The sequence below is a fragment of the Xenopus tropicalis genome, chromosome 4 (genome assembly GCF_000004195.4).
Source record: "Xenopus tropicalis strain Nigerian chromosome 4, UCB_Xtro_10.0, whole genome shotgun sequence".
In the NCBI taxonomy this organism is placed as follows: domain Eukaryota; kingdom Metazoa; phylum Chordata; class Amphibia; order Anura; family Pipidae; genus Xenopus; species Xenopus tropicalis.
Genome location: NC_030680.2, coordinates 67,342,232 through 67,356,967, shown reverse-complemented (window position 1 = coordinate 67,356,967; position 14,736 = coordinate 67,342,232).

The window sequence follows — 14,736 nt, the reverse complement described above, 5'->3', positions numbered from 1 at the left end:
CCCTCTGTGTGGCCCCCCACCTGTCTGGCTGCTGTGACTGCTTACCTTTGTGTAAGATTCAAATGGTATCAGTACTGAGATTAACTGGCATGGTGACCCCTGCATGGTTGACACTTGTTTAAACAAGTAATCCCCTGTACTGTTCACACCTTTTAATCCTTGCATTTTTACCCCAAGCATTGTTCATACTGTACCTCAGGCACAAACTTTAAGCACCCACATTGTTCTCCTGTTCACATCTCAGACTTGTGTCACTGTATGCTGCCTGTGTGTATCATACTCTGCCTGTCTTATGCTGCCTGTGTGCCATAATCTACCTGCCCTACCCTGCCTGTGTGTGCCATACTCTGCCTGCCTTATGCAGCCTGGGTGTGCCATACTCTGCCTGCCCTGTGCTGCCTGGGTGTGCCATACTCTGCCTGACCTATGCTGCCTGTGTGTGCCATACTCTGCCTGCCCTATGCAGCCTGGGTGTGCCATACTCTGCCTGCCCTTTGCTGCCTGTGTGTGCCATACTCTGCGTGACCTATGCTGCCTGTGGGAGGTGAACCTGGCAGGGGTTTGTTAGCATTTGGAAATGGTCCCTAAGGTGTGTAATTATATGCTGAGGGTTGCTCAGTTGAGGAGGAGGCATATGGATTTAAGGGTGTGGCTTAATATGACATAATATAATTATTTCACATATGAATGAAGGGTGATATCCCTACAGTGAGCAACAACCATTTAGGTTTTTGCTGCACTACCACCATTAATGTGGGTATGGTCTTAAAAGCTCTTGTGCTAACATGGGTGTAGTTTGAAGTGGGAGCAGTTTAAAAAAGGGGAGTGGTCAAAACTGGCTTCCATTATCGGCCCTCCACCATGTAGACCAAAAAAATGCCGTCCCTCTGTACCAAAGTTGGACAGCTCTGATCTAGATAATTCTAAAAAAATTTATGTTCTGATCTGGGTCCTGAATGTTGTTTTAAAGAGGGAGGCAAGGTATATATGACTGAAACTTGTAAGCACTTCAAAAAGCGGCAACAGTGAGAAAGGTCTTTCTCTCCTATCAACAGAAATATAACCATTTGGTTAGCAAATAACATCTGATGAAACTGAGCATCTGGCATGCACCCAGGTTCATGTATATGGATGAACTTCAAGCTCAAGACCTGCACCCAGTAAGAAAAAGCACATTGTTAGATCATCACCAGTTATGCCACAAAAGACATATGGGATAGGGACACCTATACAAAGGAAGCCATATTAATAACTATTAATGATACATAATAGTGATAAGTAACTAATCTTTCACAGTAATCTTTCATGGAAATGGCTTCAAGTGGGTGCCATTGTCTTTGAAATTAAAGTCTAGAGGTAACCAAAAGAGATTTTTAAAGAATGTGGAGTGGAAAATTTATCAAGCTGGGCCAAGATGAATGAAAGATCAGAATTAGTAGGTTTCGCCAGGGAAACACTCCATTTTAATAGTGGCGACTACAGTGTGCAAACTGAGCCATAGATCAGTGCAGCCCAGTTACCAGTAGAACACACAGTGCAAGGGCACACATAGCTCCACTTGTGAGCAAAAAAAAAATAAATACATAAAAAAGACAAAAACACCTGCAATCACTTCCCATTCATTTCAGTAGCAGTCACATGTACCTTCATTGGTTTAGTTGTTCACCTTTTTAATTTAGTTATTACCCAACATATTAGGGCAACACATTTGTGGAGATGATTACCAATGAGATGAAAGTGATGCGATTCCAGGTATTTTGGCACTTGCCAGTGGAGCAACTAATTGCTCAGGCTATATAAAGTCTGGAATTGCTGCGTGTGCCATTGCATTTAAGTTAGAACTTTCATAAAGTGGATATGTTGACAAAACAATGTGTTTGTATGCAGTCATTCTGTGTACATGTTTGTTTTAAGTTGCAATGTAGTGCATTTAAACAGGTATTCCACAGATGCCAACTGTAGGATATATGAACTGAATGGTGAGCCATATGTATAGCATTAGAAATGGTGGTATGTGTGCTAGATATTTTTGCGCCTTTGATGCACATTTCAAAGTTCCTGATGTGGTCAAGAAGAACTTTGAGGGTTTTCTAGCAATGTTATTATTATTATTTATTGATAAAGTGTCAACATATTCCACAGCGTGTTGCAGAGATGACATATTATTGACATCAGTTCCTGCCCCAGTGAAGCTTGCAACCTATGCCCTATCACATACATACACACACACTGTGGCATATCCCTGACCATTAATTTTCATTTAACGTAAACCAGTTTTAAATAATGCATCAATTTAAGGTATCCAAATTACAGAAAGAGCCCTTATCCAGAAAACCACAGTCTCCAAGCATAATAGATAATAGATCCATTATGCGCCATACCTGCTTTTCGCTTTATTTGGAATGACCTCTTCCAAGACACCATAGAGCTTTTGAGCTGAAAAAGCTCAAAAGCTAAATGATTTCTTGGAAGAGGTAATTTCAAATAGAGAGAAAAGCAGGGATGGTCTTTCCCTCACCAAAAAAATATTTTCTTTTTCGCTAGGATAGGACTGACGCCTTGAGGTGGCGTGTCAGCTTATGCATACTTTTACTTTGTACATACAACTAAATGTGTCTCTTTTTTTTACCAAATGCAGACATTTTTTCTTTCTGTGTGCAAGATAAGGTTTTACTTTTATGTTAAAGCTATATAATGGAGTACTGGGGTAATTTTTTAAAGTATATAATACAAGCCACTACGTGCACCCAATTAGTTTTAATTGATATATAATATGTATGTATTTGGCATGAGAAAGCTAGTAGCTAGGAGTAGCAAGATACTGCAAAATTGCAAGGCACACATATCTCATAATAGTGATGTATATGAACTGCAATAAACTTGACAAAAAAGGAGTATCAAAATAGATATCAAAAAAAGGAAACCAGGTTACTGGCTGTTAAAAAAAATGACTACTACTTATCACCTGTGTAATACTCAATAGTGTAATTAAGCATTTCACTTGTTTTAGTTGTGTTTTTTAGGATTAGGTGCACTTGAGATATTTTAATTACTAATGCTTAATACAATCAGAGCTGCGCAAGTTTATACAATGCTACACACTGCAGTGGGCAACCCTACTGAGAATGCAGTTGGTGGTGTTTAGGTATCAGCCCCCTCAGAGCATTACAAGAAGCCAGAGTTTATCAAGTTAAGCTGGCTATACAGGGGCAGATACAAGGTGCTGATTTGGCCCCTGAAAATGAGACAGTAGCTTATCTGCCAGTGTGTGGGCCCTCCCCAATGGCATTATCAATAGATATCTTGCTGAAAATCTTACATAGAACTGAGCAAATATGAGCAATCAACAACATATAGGAAAAGTCACCCAAGGGTATACTCTAAAATAACTTACTGAAATAGGCCATTAGGTTGTTGAAGGAAAGTATGTGGTATTTGGCAAGATCTCAATAAGCAGTCCCTTGAGCCGCTCCTGCAAGTAAATAGGAAGAGGTTTCGGCTTGGCCACCTATTGTTAATACATTCAGCATTGCACAAGCTTATCTGGCTTAGTAACTGCAAAGTAATTATTAAATCTGTACTTTTTCCAATACAACTATTATCTATGAACAGTTTGCTGTGTAGGTGGGTCAAATGTGTAAAATGACTTATAGATTGTTCTAATCTGCTTGACTTCATGCAGCTAATCTAGGCTGAAGGCAGCCATAAGAGGTGTGCAGCCTTGGGTGCAATAATGGTGGGGTTCTAGGTACATACCCCTTCTGCCAGCCTACCTCTAGCTTAGGCCCTTCTGTAAGCCAGGCACACTAAATCCCCCTTGCCTTCTTGCTGAAGCTCTGCTGTCTGTCTGGGGGGATTTGGTATGTGAGTTGCAGGGGTGGGGGGTAGCAGCTGAATGCCATGGTGTTGCGTTGGTTAGGTGCTAAGTGGACTGGGTGAGTGAGTGGGGGCAGGGCTATGCTTTGGGCACCCTACCTATTTGTCTGGCACTGCTGCCAATAAATAATGGATAGAAAATTAGCCTGAGCAAGAAATCTATGGGGTATTAGTGCAGAATAAGATTTTATTTTTACAGTCACAAGAAAGCCTTATAAAAACACAGCAACTACTGTATTTACTACTTCAAGCTTAGTATTAATGCAGAATCATTTTAAGGCAAAAACAAAGGTGTGTTTATCATCACATAACTTATAGAATTTGTATTTCACTGCAGATCTGGCTGGTCATCAGAAACAATTTTGCTGTGGGTAGATTTGTGTTGGTATTGAGATGCTAGAGAGATGGCTTACTGAGTAGTAGTGCATGGGTCACAATTTCTGAGCCCCTATACCCCTGCAGTGCTAATGGTCAGTGCTAATGGTGGGCATGGGGGCATGTCACTTAGCTGCAAGTGGCATGGAGATTTCTCTGAACTACTCTGATCCAAAATCTCACGTACTGTACCTTTAAATAATGTGCATACATACAGTGTGCCAGTCAGGAGCAACTTCACATAATATTGCAGCCTCCCCCTCCCTGCAAAGAAACAACACAGAGTAAGGGACAGGCATCACCATATTTATATATATATATATATATATATATATATAGGCACCTGTGGGTCTGTGTCTAGGGCAGCACCCTTTTGGGGGGGGCGTCAGGTGCCTTTATTATCAATGAAGTTGAAAAAAAATAAAATCCACCTCAGCCACTGCTAGACCTACCAGGGAACGTCACTTCCGTTGTCTGGGGGCGTATTTAGGTCCAGTGAATAGGGTGGCACCGAACCTAAATAGTCCCTGGGGAAAGGAATTCACAGCCTTCCTACCCCTGTTTTAAATGAGCCCTATTTTGCTTTCTCAAGCCAACTGCCTCAACACAAATTTTCTTTACAGTGTAATAGCAGAACATTTTTTGTGTTAGAACTGACTTGACTTTACATAATCTTAACATATTAAATTGTACTTTCTTACCATACTTTGTAGCCTAAGAGGAAAAATTATGGTCAGCTCCTAGGAAAACAATGAATGTAAGGGGAGCAGACAGATATGTCCATGCTTTTATGGGAGCCCCTTTTGTAAAAGCTCCTGTTGGACACTTAAGATTTGCCGATCCACAGCCACCTGAGCCATGGAGTTCTATCAGGGATGCCTCAATCATTCCACCTTGATCTTGGTTCAGCAGCAGAGAACATCTTTGGAGACAGGACCATCAGTGGCTTTGTTGGAACACTTGGATATATGGCCCCAGAAGTGAGGAACTCAATGCTAGTACATTTAGAGCATAAACTAACAGGGATCAGTACAGGAATATATGGTCCAAACCAGAGAATTGCACTACCTGGGCTTTCACCGAAGGGGCCCACCCGAGCCAACCCACCCCAGTAGCCCAATTAGTTATATCAGTCATGGTTGCTATATATGTAGCACTTGTTTTTTCCCATAATCCAGTGTTTTTTTCACTCGTCGGAGGAGTTTCTCCTGACATAAATACAGCATCAAAAAGTCCAGCTTGAGTCATTTCTAGTGTTCGGCATGAGAGTGATGTACACATGTGATTCTTTAGATGCAAGAGAATTGTGATTATTAAAGCAGGGTGCTGAGAAAACCCTGGTGCACTGGATTGGTAGGGAGAGTAGTCTTATAATAGATAGCTAATATGGAATGGGCAATAGGTAGCCAATATAGAATGGGGTCCAATAAGGAAGGGGAGCATGGATCACATGGTGATGGCATCTTTAAGATTCAGTGTATTTCTGTAGAATGCCTAATGTCTGGGCAGATGAAGGGACAGTTCAGCCCCAGCAGATAAAATAACACCCTCTCAGGTGTATCTTCCAAAAGAAGTCATAAACCACAAAAAAACAGACGTCTTTCCCCTAAGCACAAGAATAAGTGCCTGCACCTTCTTTGTCTTACTCAGCTCAGGACAGACCTGCTCATTTTCTCATGAAGTTTCAGTCCCTATAGTGCCGCACAGAGATTGGATGTGCTGGAGGGTGAACTTCCTCCTCAGCCTATACAATTCCCATCCAGTTCTACTGGGAATTAACTTATGCAGAAAAGGAGCAAGACAAAAAGCTGTGTAAGGGAAAAGATGATGCAGGGACTCCAGCTCCGCCGTCTTTACCCAGAATAGCTCGCATGAGATTGGATATTTTGATATAAACAAGAATAAGTCAATGTACTGCATTACAGATCTATTGTTAGCCAATTCACACTAGGATTCACATTTTTATAATTAGTTTATTTTCAAAAGCATTATTGGCATGATGCTTTGTTTAATTATGAGGATGAAATGTTGGTTAATGATTAGGACTATATGAAAAAGTAGGCAAAAGGGTTGGTTCTGATGGGAACACAGTTTAGCAAACCCCAGTAGCAAATGGCTAAATGTGAAAGGTGGGGTAGTAGTATGACAGTACTAGCTAATCAATACTTTACCACAGAAATTGTGCAGCAGGTATTGGCAAAAATGTAATGCATTGTTCTACATTTTTCCTTCTATAACTTGTGACAGAGATATTGACTAAAATTTGCAATATTTAAAAAAAGTGTTCATATTCCCCTTTTAGCTTCTGGAGAAGAACCCTGCAAGAAGACTGGGTGTTCATGGGAACATCAGAGAGCACCCTTTCTTCTAATCAATTAACTGGGTTGACCTGGAAGACAAGAGAATAAGACCACCTTTCCAGTTAGAAAGAGTAAGTACAAGTGCAACAAATAATGGGCAGAAGCACTATTTTATTTTTAGCCTCTATGTAGTGGCAGTGCTAGTCTGTTTATTCATCTTTAAATAAACTACCCACAAAATTTTCTTATATTAGAGCAATACATTTTTAAATCTTTAAAAGTGCAACTCTTCAGAACAGTAGTATAAAAATACATAAGTATAAATAAACTCAATTAATTATTGAATTAAATGTATTAAATGATTAAATTGAGTATAAATATACTGAAAGGGATATATGTAATGTGATGATAAAAAGCAATTGACATTACTATAGATGTTTAAGGCCCATTATACATTAACATTTCCCTGCAGAAATATACCAAGTACAGGATAATACCTATTCAGACCATTTATGATATCTCTGCTTACAAGCAAACATAAGGGCTTACAGTATTCCTGTTGATGCTATGCCTGCACCTTTAGATTACCTGCTTCAGGCTACCATACCAACAACGGCAGTCTACCATGCCCCCTAGCCCACTAGGCCATATCCCCTGCTAATTATAGAGATGATACGGAAAAAGCTAAAGCAAATGTGGAATAGAATATTGGAGTTTGTAAAGGATGAAAACATCCATAACACATTCTTATAAGCTGGGGAAAAAAACAGCCATAAAAAATCACCGTACATATCCATTTTAGGCCCCTGGCACACAGTATATTTTGTTTATTATGCTACCAAATTTAGTGTTTCTTTTAATAATAATCATTTAATTTCTTACTGTCGTTAAGAAAGCTTTGAAAGCATGTGATCCAGAGTCACTTTGATTCTTAAAGCCCTGAACTCTGTGGCCATTAACAGTTGAGATCAGCGTGGTTAGAAGAACTGATGCATACGCTGCATGAAGATCCATCAAAGTCCAATACCTGCACCATCTGCTCCAGTATCCTTTGGGGAGGTAGGTAGAGAGAGAAAGTGACATGGAAGAAGAGGGCTAAGGAAGATGTTTAAATAGGAGAGAGGCAAGGAGATGGTGTGGGATATGATAGGGAGGATGGGAGATTGGGAAAATGTGAGGGAGCAATGAAAAAAGGGAGAGAGATAGTGAGAAATAAGATAACAGTAGAAAGGGAGCAGGGAAGACAGAAAGAGATAGTAAAGGTGACAGAGAAAGGCAGATAGGGAGGGAGGGTGTGTGTCAGGTGGGCTTGTAGGGATGGGAGATATTAGAGAGAGAAAGGCATATGAGAGGGGAGGGACAGATAGAGAAAGGGAGGAATGGTGGGTGTGAGCTCAATGGTGAGAGGTAATAAGGAGAGTGATTTGAAGAGAGAAACGAACTATGTATATAGGGAAGAAGGGGGCATACATGAAGATAAGGAGGTAAGGAGGGATGGAGGTGATAGAAAAGGGGAGGGAGTGGGGTACATTTAGTTAGGGGGGAGGAAGATAGGCAGGAGGGATGAAGGGAGATTGTTATAGTGAAAGAGATATGGTTATAAAAGTTAGGAAGGATGGGAGGGTGGACAGAGAACTATAATGATAGATGATAGGGAGAGAGATATGGAGATAGGGGAAGGAAGGGAAATAAGTGATGGACAGATAAAATAATGGATATATATTTATGAATTTGTGGATTGTTATAATTTGATATATGGATGAATGGTTAGATGAATAAAGATATATGAGGATTCATAACAAATATAAATTATTAACATCATTAGCATATTATTAGCATAATTAGCATGATAGAGAAGGATGAGATTGAGATGGAGGGAGGGAGAGAGGATGGGGCTAGATAGATAGATGAATGATAGATGGATAAATGATACATGGATAGATGAATGACTTTATGAATCATTTTATATAAGTAAAAATGTATAAATGGGTAGTAAATGCTGATTAGGGATGCACTGAATCCCTGGACCACTGATTTACTGGGCAACAGCGATGTGGCGACTGCTTGACTTCCGGTTTAACCCAGAAGCCAATTTGCAGTATTCTTTAGAGTCTTCGCAGTCCTTGTTCTTAGTAATTTACAGGCTTTTATTGTGATGGCGCGGGGAGAGGGATGGGGACGGAGTGTTTACACTTTCCATCTAAGACTGCCTGCCCCTCGGAACAGATCGCTGGCTTATCCTGCATGGGGAGAGGGAGGGGGTGGAGGGTTGAGCTGCCTGGAAGCTTGCTACGAGAGTTAAATGAGATCTGCTACCTGAGCTCAATAAAGTAATGGTAAAGTAAATTTTCTAAAAAAAAAACACATACTGCTGAAATTTTTATGTGATACATTTCCTGATAAAGGTATTTAGAAAAGATATTTCAAATGTTAAAAAATGTTGTTACTGTTCCTTTAACTGACCCCGGTGCTAATAAAATCTTTTTGTGGCAAATGCCCTCCTGAATTGAGGTGGTTTTGTGCGTAAATATAAATTAATTGTGTGTAAATAGAAATTAACTGGGTGTAAATTACTTATTATGAATTTAGACCCAAAGTGATCCATGAATGAACTGTATTTAAATAAACACATATAAGTAAATGAACTTCCGCATTTTGTAAATAATTGTTTTTAAGTGAATCATTGATTTCTCAGATTCTTCTTGGGCCCATTTTTAATGAGACAGTCTCTTTTTAAACTGATGGAATAAAGGTTATATTTTAACACTAAAAACATCACATTAATTTATTTTGTCCGGTATTCTTGATTATGGTGGTAAACACCAGGTGTTTGGTGAAACCAAGGACTGTGCTAGTTTCTTGAACTCCCATTATGTATAATAGACTTCAAACTGGCCTGCTATTTATTTCTTTGTGCGAAGAGCAGATAGTGGGGAGAGCAGTTGAAGCAGGCAGGCAAGCTATCTAGTTCACAATGTCATGAGGGAGGGAGGGGGAGCTCCTTGAAGGAAACAGCAAACTGAATCCTGTTCAGTAAAATTAACAAATCCTAATTTTATTGGAATTTATTTTGATTATTGAAACTTAGCAGAAGCTGCTGTATTTCCCACCCTAGGCTTATACTCAAGTCAATAGGTTTTTCCAGTTTTCTTAGGTAAAATTAGGTACCTCGGCTTATATTTGGATCGGCTTATACTCGAGTATATACGGTAGCATAAATTAGCATATGCTAATTAGCATTCGGAAAGGGTTAAATCAGGGGGGAAAATTTCACTGCGCACGCCAATTTTTAACCCCTTCCAATCCTAAATAGCATATGTTAATTAGGATTCGGATTCAGTTCGTGATTTATCAGAATCCGTCAGGGTGGGTCTGACTGCCATTTTGGTGTCAGGTTCATGCAGGGGTTTTTTGCCTTCCTCTGGATCAATTAGAAGCTAGGAGTTAATAATCTGTGCCCAATTTAAAACTTAAAATCTTAAAAACTTAAAATAACTTAAGATATTTGCCATTTACTATCTCAAATATATGATAATAGTTAAAGCAATGAGTAGGTAGATAGGGGTACAGATTCATAAGGACATTTAATAGGTGAGATTGCAACTGTAGAGTGTGCTTTTAATAAATAATAATAATAACCTTGATGCAGGCTGAGAAATAGTTTTATAATTTAGGAGAGATAGTGAAGATAATACAGGGATAAATAAAGTGTGGAACACTGCCCTAGATAGCACCTAGAGAGACACCATATTTATGTAACACACTAGTCATAAAGTAATTTCTCCCCAGCAAAGACAAACTAGAAGGTGAGGGTAATGTTATTATGTAGAGGTAACTGTAAGGTTACTAAGCAGAAAAAAGACTAGTTTAGGTAAACTACTGACTACTAACTAGGTTAGTAAGATAATTAACAGGGTGATTTATATTAAAAAAAATAATAAAGGGTATTAAAATAGACCAGACTAGTGATGTGCGAATCTGTCCCGTTTCGCTTCGGCATGAAATTGGCGAAACGGCAAGAAAATTTGCAAAACAGCGAAAAATTTGCGAAACGCATTTGTTGCGGTTTTTTTTTGTTGCCCGCATCTTTTTGGTCGCCCGTGTCTTTTTTTGTTGCGCCCACGGTTTTTTACAGGGCCGCGCCGTTTTTTTTCACGTGACCGCGCCCGATTTTGACACGCCCGCACCCAATTCTGACGTGACCGCGCCAAATTTGACGCGCAACTAATTTTTTTACACACAGTGAATTTTTCCGTGGCAAATTTTCACAGAAGTTTCGCAAAACAATTTGTCAATGGCGAAATGCAGAAATTCACTGTGAATCCATGCCTGGCGAAAAAATTTGCTCATCACTAGATCAGACGTGTGTGTCTTCATTATTTTGTGCATTCAGAAGAAATATTCACATGGCTGCATGCTGCATTTAATGCCTTATACACCACTTATTCCCACTTGCTATGCGGCAAAATGAATGGTGTGTGTTTCTGTGATACAAAGAAAACTTGGGGCAACCATGAAAATATTTCCAGACCTTGTGTGAGTTGGCAGATAGGGCCCAAACACATAATGTGCAGCCACGCCTGGACTGGGATTCAAAATAAGCCCTGGCATTTCAAGCACACAGAAGCCCAAACAGCCTCCCCCACTAAAGGCCCACTAAATAGTTACTGTCTATGGCAGGGGGCTCAAACTCAATTTACCTGGGGGCCGCAGGAGGCAAAGTCAGGATGAGGCTGGGCCGCATAAGGGATTTCACAAAAAATTGGCTTTCAAGGGATAAAAATCGCGATCCATTCATTGCTTTTGAGAAGGTGTTGGTGTGGGCCACAAAATACTGTACCGAGGGCCGCAAATGGCCCGCGGGCCGCGAGTTTGAGACCCCTGGTCTATGGCATCTTACAGCAGCCCCTCTGGTATTTGCCAGAATCCACAGACTGATAGTACTGGCCTATGTACTGCCCACATTATATAGTATATTTTCACATTTATACAAAGAAACTATTTGCTCAATTCCTTGTGATAATTGTGGCACATTGTATATATAAACCAGCTGCAATGGCTACTTGATTCTGTGCAACATATCTATGTCTGACCCTGAAGCGGCATGCATCATAAGTACCGGCACTCACAAAAGGCTTAACTGATAATCATTCCATACACAGTGTGATTGCTGATATGCTGGGAATATTGAGAATTTTCTACACATTTTCCTTCCATCAACAACAAAACTGGATCTGTTATAAATAAGTGTATAAGGGCTTGTAGGGAGAAACAGTAATATTATTTGTGTGGCAGGTAACAGTAACAGGTGGAATTGATTACAGTATTTTAATGGAAATGCAATTTAATGCCATTTCTTACATTGGCTAATATGTATGTGTAACATAAGACTTCTTACCACTAGCCATACAGGAAAATAATTTTTCCCTTTATGAATTCATTCCCAATTTTTTCAGTATGTCCAAAATGATGAAATTCAATATAACCTATGGACAAATTTTTACAAATTTTTATGTAAAACTAAAATACAGTACTTATGTTAATAATGAGCTCTTGCAGATGATTAAAAAGACTGATCTGACATTTCTGGGTAATGCCTCATGTGAAAGACCCTGGAGTGTTTGGGACAAGTAGCTGCTACTAGTAGCTCCATGTTTCTTCACACTAAAGGCTACAGAGATGGGAATGAGTTTGTACGGCACCTGAAGCACCACACAATAGAATTGCTTTTGGATAAGCTATTGGTTCTCCTACTCAATTTAACTGAAGGAGTCATGAATTGGAGTCAGATGAGAATGAGAAGGAGTCAGACTGGGATTTTTACTATTGAGTGCTGTTATCATATTTACCATTAGGTGGGGCATGGGAGCACTTATAGCAATACAGGTTTCAGGGAGCCGCTATCTTGCTACTTGTTCTGCTGATCGGCTGCTGGGGGTAATGGGAGGGGGTGATATCACCCAACTTGCAGTGCAGCAGTAAAGTGTGACTGAAGCTTATCAGTTGTGTAACACATACTAGAGAGTTTTCTATGAGTCTAGCACAGTTCTCTTCAGTGCTTTCTTCTCTTTCATTTTTCTCAGTATTGCTGTTTAACAGGCAGGGCAATTTTGATTCACTAAAAATGGTTCTCCTTGACTGGAATAGGATAAGATTTCTGATTGGGGATTTTGTGTGGCCATGACAGGATTAGGTTATGGACTAAATTATCCCTATTTTCCAGTGGGGAAGGCTGGAAGTTATGCTTTATCTCTTTGCCTTGATATTATTTGGCTGCAAACTGTGAATACAGTTTTATATTAAAAACATTCCATTAAAGCTAAAAAGTTGAATGCTCAAGCTGGATAAAGTGTTGCTGTTCCAATGGAAAAGCATAGAACCAGAAACAAAATCTACAGCCCTAGCAGTCAGGTGCTTCAGTGTCAGTGCAATTCTATGATCTATGATGCAAGCTGATGCAAACAGGATAAAAAATAACATTTGTATGTGTGCCTAAATGTTTAGTGAAGGAAATTTTAATTGAATAATGAAATGAATGAAATGCAAATGTTCTAGTCAGTAATGTGCTTCTTTAAGGAAATGTTAAGAAATATGTTTTTCTCATTTCTGTTCATTCTTTATAAATGAGATTCTAGCAGTCAGTATAACAAAGCAATGTGCTGGTTTTCAGGGGCGCTCCTGCCATGAGGCAAAGTGAGAACCTTGCTGGCAGCAACAAGTTACCAGGGGAGGCAAAAAGCTATTCCTGGTAACTTTAAATGCCAAATTTATGGTTATTAAATTGCTCTAGCAATGTGGCCCTCCCTGGCTCCCTCTGCCACTGGAAAGGAAAGAGCGGGGGTGAAATGGCTGCTCAAAAGCCACCTCAGGCAGGGTAGGGGCAAGAATACAGTACTAGCAGTACTATACAAGAACTAGCAGTGATTGGAGATCCTGTCTGAATCTTATTTCTTACTTTATAGTAGGACAGAGAGTCCTTATAGGATTATTTATGGTCAGATTAATCAATATGAGTTTAATACATAAAAACTCACCCATGTTCCATTTATTCCAATGGGATTTTTAGAAGCTTATTTATCAATGTGTGAAAGTTAGAGTTCACCAATTGCTCAATACTCTTCTAAAAATCCATAGGGATAAATAGAACATGGGGGAGTTTTTTTATGTATTAAGCTCTAAACTCACATATTGATAAATCTGAGCCTTAGGGGCTGATTTACTTACCCACGAACGGGTCGAAATGAGTCCGATTGCGTTTTTTTCGTAATGATCGGTATTTTGCGATTTTTTCGTATGTTTTGCGATTTTTTCGGATTCTTTACGAATTTTTCGTTACCAATACGATTTTTGCGTAAAAACGCGAGTTTTTCGTAGCCATTACGAAAGTTGCGTAAAATCTGGCGATTTTTCGTAGCGTTAAAACTTGCGCAAAAAGTTGCGCTTTTTTCGTAGCGTTAAAACTTACGCGAAACTTTGCACCTTTTAAGTTTTAACGCTACGAAAAATGCGCAACTTTTCGCGTAAGTTTTAACGCTACGAAAAAAGCGCAACTTTTTACGCAACTTTCGTAATGGATACGAAAAACTCGCGTTTTTACGCAAAAATCGTATTGGTAACGAAAAATTCGTAAAGAATCCGAAAAAATCGCAAAACATACGAAAAAGTCGCAAAATGTTCGTTTTCAAGTCGGAACTTTTCCAATTCGGGTCGGATTCGTGGGTTAGTAAATCAGCCCCTTAGTGTACTAGCCACCTCAGGGCACACACATGAGAATTTGAATGTACATATACTGAAATGCATGTAGAATGTCTTAAAAAGCATGTATTGTGTTTAGATGGTTTTGTGCAAGAACATTAATTAGTTTGATATTCATTTTTAAATTTGAAAATGTTGGTTAGTGACAGCAGAACTTGCAACTGGGGGTGTCTTGGTAAGGAGCTGCACCACTACCACCCCTCCATTGCACCTCCTGTCCTGCTTGCAGCCATTATAATTGATGCATCTCTATATGACGGGGCACTGTCCTTTCCCTGCATAGTACAGAAAAGATTATCTGCAGCTACAGTTTCTGGAATGACCAACACACTTTTGAAATCTTTGTGCTGTTTCTCTGTAAAACCAGTGGGCGGAGGAAACTTTGCAGCAGCCAATGAGAACTGCTGTACTATATCCTCTCTGTTGTTAG